The following is a 6,877-nucleotide window of genomic DNA, read 5'->3' as shown; positions in this document are numbered from 1 at the left end:
CCCTCCAACTCTGTTCTCCATTCCCAAAGTAAAAGATTCTACCTGGCATTGCAAGACCCTCCTTACAGGCGAGGATGGGCAGAAACTGAAGGGAAAATGTAGTCTTTTTAGTGGGCAGGGGTTAGGACAAACTCTTGAATACTCATATGTTAATCATTTTTGTCCTGTCACAGCTTTAAATAATAGTAGTAATGGGAATGGGACAGGGGTCACTACACAGGATCCAATCCTGCCAAAGGGGATCCTGTGAGGGATCCTGCAGTTTTTCCCTTTATTTTCCCTATTGCTGGACAAGGGGCCAAGTTAATCCGCTTAATAAAGTACTGGGGGTGAGGTGAGGGAAATGAGAAAGAGCTGAATAGTTTAGGGTTGGAGGTTTACAGGGCCTTTGAGGTGAGAGCAGCCAAACTAAGCAGAGGACAGAAGTGGACAGAAGAAAATGGATTCTGAGAGCATTGCACCAAGTGTTTTTAGATTCATTTTTCTTTTCAACAGAATCAAGTAAAGAATGGATGATTCTACCAAGATGGCAGCCACTGTGAAGAAGGTGGCTGCAGAAGAGGTCAATGTTACTTTTGAAGACAAACAAAAGACACATTTGCACAGAATACAAGTAGAATCCCAGAACTGAAGGAAGAAATAGAAGTAAAAAAGAAACAACTTCGAAATCTGGAAGATGCTTGTGGGGACATCATGCTTGCAGGTGATGACTGCTTAATGATATCAAAATGATTTAAGATTGGCGATGTTTTCATTAGCCATTCTCAACAATGAGCACAAGAAGTGTTAGAAGAAGCGAAGAAAAATTTACAAGAAGAAATTGATGCCTTAGAATCCAGACTGCAGTCAATTCAGTGAGTATTAGATTTGGAAGTTCAGTCATATGCAAAATTTGGGAGCAACATAAATCTTGAAGCTGATGAAAGTTGAACATCTTATAAGACCTTAAAAATTTGTTTAATAAACTTGAATAATTCTTTTGTTATCATAAAATATTGACTATATTCCCTGAGTTGTACAATATATCCTTGTAGCTTATTTTACACATAATAGTTTAAACCTCTTAATCCCCTCCCCTCTTCCCTCTCCCCACTGGTAACCACTAGTTTGTCCTCTGTATTAAACTTGAATAATGTTTAAAATGACTTTTTTTAAAAAAAAAGAAGGATAAATTATTCTATTGGCTTTATCTGTTTAGGTACACTTCTTAAATGCAATTCCAGTCTGAGAGTGAACCCTGAGTGTCTCTGGCTTCAGAAGGGCTCCGCTGCAGGCTTGCTGTGGATGTACCAGGCTGTGTTAAGGACTTTAAGGATAAAGAAACTGAGGGTCAGAGGTGGTGGGAGCCTCACCCCTAGTCACACAGCTAAGAAATGTCAGAGCTTGGACACAAATCCAGCTAGGTCTGGCTTTCTAGCCTGAGGTCTTTCAGTCTTGCGGCTCAGATGGCTCTCCTTTGATCAGCCACCGAACCCTAGCCTCATTCCTGCCCCCTCACACTTCCTGCCTCCGCACTCCCCCACCCCTGCCGCTCCATCTGTCCTCTGTAGGGCCGGGTGTTGCCTCAGGGCCCGGCTGAGCCTGCACCCTATCCAGCTCCTGCCATATCAGCCTCTAGAGACATCTCTCCCTGCCCCCATCAGTAAGAAGGAGAGAAAGTTCTTTGCTTCCTGACACTCCCCAGACAGCCAGGCCCCAGGGCTTGCAGCCAAGTGGAACCCCTCCGGGTGCCCCCAGCCTGGGCTCCGGGTGCGCTCCCTGTCACAGCCCAGGAATGTGGGCATCCAAGCATCAGCAGCAGACACGCTGGCTGTCAGCCGAGCCAGGGCTCCTGATAACTGACAGGAGCTGAAAGAACCATTAGAGAGGAAGGCTGGCTCGAGGGGCATGTTTCAGGGTCGCCTGGGCTAGGCAGAACGGTGCAAGGCAGCCAGGACTGGCAGCCTCAGAGAAGCCACTGCCTACGGGGCCTCGGTTTCCCCATCTGTAGAACAGGGATGGTGTTTCTTGCCCTGCCTGCCTCACCAGGCAGCTGTGAGAAAATGAATATGGTTGTCTGTACTACCCGGTTGAATTGCCTACTCCAGCCCATCTCAGAGAACCACAGGGGAAAATGAGGCCCCAAGAGCACAGATTACACCTTGAGCTGTTAACAGGGCCGGGATCAGACTCCAGGTCCCTGTCTTCCCAACCAGGGCTCTTCTACCCCAGTTTCAGTCCTTTCTGTCCTGAACACACTCAGGCATGGGAGGCCAGGATGAGGCAGAACTAGTCCAAGGACCTGGGATGAGGCCAGGAGTGCTGGGCTCTAGGCTTAGGTTGTCACTGACTTGCTGTGGGAAACTGGGAGAGGATTTCTCCTCTCAAGGCCATGCTTTTTTTTTTTTTTAAATAAATTTGTTTAGTTATTTAGTTATTTAGTTAGTTTTGGCTGCATTGGGTCTTCGTTGCTGTGCTCGGGCTTTCTCTAGTTTCGGTGAGCGGGGGCTACTCTTTGTTGCGGTCTGCGGGCTTCTCATTGCGGTGGCTTCTCTTGTTGCAGAGCACGGGCTCTAGGTGCGTGGGCTTCAGTAGTTGTGGCACATGGGTTCAGTAGTTGTGGCTCGCGGGCTCAGTTGCTCCGCGGCATGTGGGATCTTCCCGGAACAGGGCTCGAACCTATGCCCCCTGCACTGGCAGGTGGAATCTTAACCGCTGCGCCACCAGGGATGTCCCAAGGCCATTCTTTAGTGTAAAATGGGGTCAACGCCAAGAACAGTGCTTCTTAGACTTTCATGTGCTTGTGAATCACTGGGATCTTGCTAACAGGCCGATTCTGATTCAGCAGGTTGGGGGCGGGGCCTGAGAGACTGCGTTTCTAACAAGCTTCCAGAATCTGCTGATGCTGCTGGCCCTTGGACCACCTTTTAAGAACAAGAGGCTGGAGGAGCCCTAAGGGCTTCCGGCTCTGGCCCTCGGTAAGTGGCTGGAGCTTCAAGATGCCTCCTTCCCTTCACCCCAGCACCCCGACCCCGGGCTGTCCAGAGGTTCCTGAAACTCCTCCTGGGGAGCGCTTCCTCCCTTCTCTGGGACTCTCCTCTCCACCCGCTCCTGCTTCACCTTCAGGATCAAGAAGTCTCAATTTGCTCCTCCCTCCCGCTGGGACTTGCCTCAGGAAGACCCTCCTCCAGCCTTTCATAGGAGACAGAGCCCCGTCTCTGCTGAGGATGTGAGGAGCTCATTGCACAGCTTCCCAGCTCTATGGCAAAGGCCGGGAAGCATTATCAAGCAGGGCTCCTGGGAGCCTCGTGTCCCGGGGCCTGGTGCCTGCCCCTGGTGTGGGCCTACCTGGGCTTTCCTGCCCCCATGCCCGCCCAACAGCAGCAGCTGCTGGAGTGAGATTTATGTGATGCCATTGGGGTTTTGTTAAAAAAAAACAAAAAACAAAACAGAGGGTGTGTGCTCAGAAGGAAGGAAGAAACCCAACATTTATTAAGGTCCTATTGTGTGGCAGGCATATTTGCAAACATCTCTTCCTCCCAACCCTTGGCCCTGAAAGGCACACTTGCCTGAAGGTCATGGTGAGGATGAAATAAGGTGAAGCCTGTGAAACTCCTGGGTGACTTGTCAGCAGTTTGAAGAGTGGATAGAGGCCAGCCTGGTTTCAGAGCACAAAGAAAGAGGAGGCTGGGGCAGGCGGAGGAGGGGTGTCCAGCCTCTGTGTGGCCTGCGGACCTCGGATGGAGGGGGACTTTTTTCTATGAACAATGGGAGCTGGTAAGAATTAGGCAAATTTGGGACCAGATCAGATTGGCTCTCCAGAAGTACAGTGTGGTCACTGAGTGGAGATGCGTGGTTGGGGCACGGCTAAATGTGTGGAGGTCAGAGGAGGTCCAAGGAGCCTCCAGTGAGGTCCCTTCTACCTCTGGGATCTTGAGCTGGACAGGCTATGTGGCAGTCCTTTTGGTCTACTCCCTAAATATTTCTATGGCACGTTTGTACCCACAGTCTGAGTTCCCCTGTCAAAATCCCCAGGAGGGGGCAGTACAGGTCTCAGTCTCCCCTTGGGGAGATTAGGTGAAAGGAGTACCAAAGGCTTCCCCAAGACCACCGTGGGATGAGTCACTGCACAGGAATTGGAACCCAGGCTCCCATAAGCTGTGTTGCCGCCAGGAGTCTGGGGCTTGGGAGGGAGAGAGGCCGGAAGGCCGGGGCCCAGCCCGGGTCAGCCAGCGTCCATCACCAGGAGCATCACCAGGCTGGCCCGGCTCAAAATAGCTCTCCAGACGCAAGGAAATATTTTATCCTACTCTGTTTTCCCACCAAAAAAAATAAACATTCCCAGATCTCAATGGGGCCAGACTCCAAAGAGGGGGAAAGGGAACGAGAACAGGCCTGGCCGCCCACTGAGAAGTCGGGTTTCTCTCCTTTTAGCTCCTTTCTTAAGGGTCAAGACTTCGCTTCGTGACATGAGTGTAGAGACTCCCACAACTTTCCCAGCGGTGACTGGCTTTCTCTTGGTGTCAGACTGCCCTTTCCCAGGGGTCACTCACCCCAGACATGGTGACACTACTGGACGGCTGCAGAGACCATGCTAGGGGGATTTAAGTATATGACATGACTCTGCCTTCGATGGCTTACAAGCCACTGGGTGAATGGCGGGGCTTCCTCTCTCCTTGAGGAGTGCTTGGAACCTGGGCTAGAGAGCACTGATATTTACTGAGAGTCAACCATGGGCCTGGTACATAGCAGGAACTCCCACAAATGTCATGCCATTTGACCCTCACGACAAGCCTTTGAGGGGTATGTTGTCACTTCCCATTTTACAGATGAAGAAACTGAGGCTCAGAATGGGCATGACCAGTTCAAGGTTTCACGACCAGCAAATGGTAGACCTAGGACTGGATTGTACATTATGTGGCTCTAAGACCGTGCTTTGCATCATGCTGGCTCTGGTAGGGCCCACGGGGAGGCTGGTGGGTGGATTGCATGAGCTCCGGACTCACTCGTGCACAGAGCTCTCCCCTTCTTCCTCTGGCTGTGGGACCCCCAGGCCCTGGGACACCAAGACCTGATGAGGAAGACAGAAATGAGGCTGGTATGGTTATGGGTTGAATTGTGTCCCCAAAAAAGATCTGTTGAAGTCGTAACCCTCATACCTGCCAATGTGACCTTATTTGGTAATAAGGTCTTAACAGATGTAAACAAGTCAAGATGAGGTAGTTAGGGTAGGCCCTAGTCCAATATGACTAGTGTCCCTGTAAGAAGAGGGAAGACTGCCACATGGAGACAAAGGCAGAGGTTGGAGTTATGCTGCCATAAGCCAAGGAATGCCTGGGGCTACCAGAAGCTGTGAGAGGCAAGGAAGGCTCCTCCTCTGGAGGCTTTGGAGGGACCATGACTGCCAGCACCTAGATTTTATACTTCTAGTCTCTGGAACTGTGAGACAATACATTTCTCTTGTTTTAAGCCATCCAGTTTGAGGTCCTTTGTTACGGCGGCCCTGGTAGACTCTCCCATAGCTGAGGTCTGCCTGGTGTCTCCCTTGGCCTCCTCAGGAAGCAGGCAGACTGGAACTTGTGGGAGAGCAGAGCTCAAGTCTCAGCTCTACGAGGGGAAGAACTCCCAGCCAGAGTGAGTCTTCAGGAGAGGCTGCTTCCAAGGAGTGAGGGCCACATTGTAGGGTGTATATGTGAAGGAGTGGATGGACATTCTGGGCAGATATTTGTCTCTCTCTTATTGCTTTTTGGGAAGTCATAAATGTTTATATAGATATAAAAATAGAAAGATTGGTTGGCCTACTGATAACTTTTTTATGCATCTTGCAAATATGTTTCCTAGTTAGAGGCTTAGTCTTTTCATATTCTTTATGATATCTTTTAAAGAACAGAAGATCTTAGTTTTAATGTCAAATTTATCCGCATGCATCTTTAACTCATCTAAAATTGGTTTCTGTGTAGGGTGTGAGGTAGGGCACAAAACGAAACAGTTTTGTTTTTAAAATATAGATAAGCAACTGCTCAGCATCCTTTATGGCTCTGGAGTACTGTCTCTGTCTCTTATCTTCCTCTGCAGCAGTATCTTACAGTCTTAATTGCTGGAGATTTAGGGTAAGTCTTAATGTCTGGTAGAGCAAAACTTCCCCAGCCACATCTTCTTCTTCTGAAATGTCTTTGTCATATTTTGGGGTATTGTTTAAAGGTCATTAAAAAAATTCTTAGTCCCACCCATTTGTATTAAAGCTCTCTTAAAATAATACTAGTATCACTATTAATCTGAATGATTTACTTTAAAATTTGTATAACAGAGAAATTTGTATAGTGAGAGTTTGGGATATATCCTTATAAAAATTTTTAAGTGTAGATACAAACATACATACAATGTATTTGTCTGCATTATGATGGAATCATGCTTCATATACTATTCTGCCATTTGACTTTTTCACTTAGAAATATGTCAAGTATATTTTCATATATACTTGAATATACTTTATATATCTCATAAATATAGAACGGACAACCAGCTGACTCCGGCAGAGGAAGGCCTGTGGCTGCGTTTGCTGCAGCCACGATTCCCCAGCAGGGGACCTGAACCCAGCAGTCATCGTCAGAATGGTAGACAAAGAACAAAAAATAGAACGGCCCCATTTTAAAAAATGCCCACAGAGTACCCCATTTTCGTCTAGAAGTACTCTAATCTAGTCAATCAATTCTTTGAGGTACACTGATGTTTTCAACAGATCATTAAAAAAAATTCTACTTCACTAAACAAATTGCCCTCCAAGAAGATTAGAGCCATTTACAGTCTTACTAGCCCTGGGGCTCATCAACTGTGGGATCATAGTCACCAGCACAGGTGTTTTCAAAAAGAGAACTAGACAGATACAGTAAAAATAGAG

General features: G+C 48.1%; 1 pseudogene; it reads left to right on the top strand.

Annotated features, from left to right (window-relative positions):
- Nucleotides 1-526: 526 nt before the first annotated feature.
- On the top strand, nt 527-930 carry LOC112408013 (prefoldin subunit 4 pseudogene; annotated as a pseudogene).
- The last annotated feature ends 5,947 nt before the right edge of the window (nt 931-6,877 follow it).

The sequence above is a fragment of the Neophocaena asiaeorientalis genome, unplaced genomic scaffold (genome assembly GCF_003031525.2).
Source record: "Neophocaena asiaeorientalis asiaeorientalis breed wild unplaced genomic scaffold, Neophocaena_asiaeorientalis_V1.1 scaffold481, whole genome shotgun sequence".
Taxonomy (NCBI): domain Eukaryota; kingdom Metazoa; phylum Chordata; class Mammalia; order Artiodactyla; family Phocoenidae; genus Neophocaena; species Neophocaena asiaeorientalis.
The sequence above is the reverse complement of the archived record's forward strand: the minus strand, read 5'-3'. Positions and strand labels throughout refer to the sequence as shown.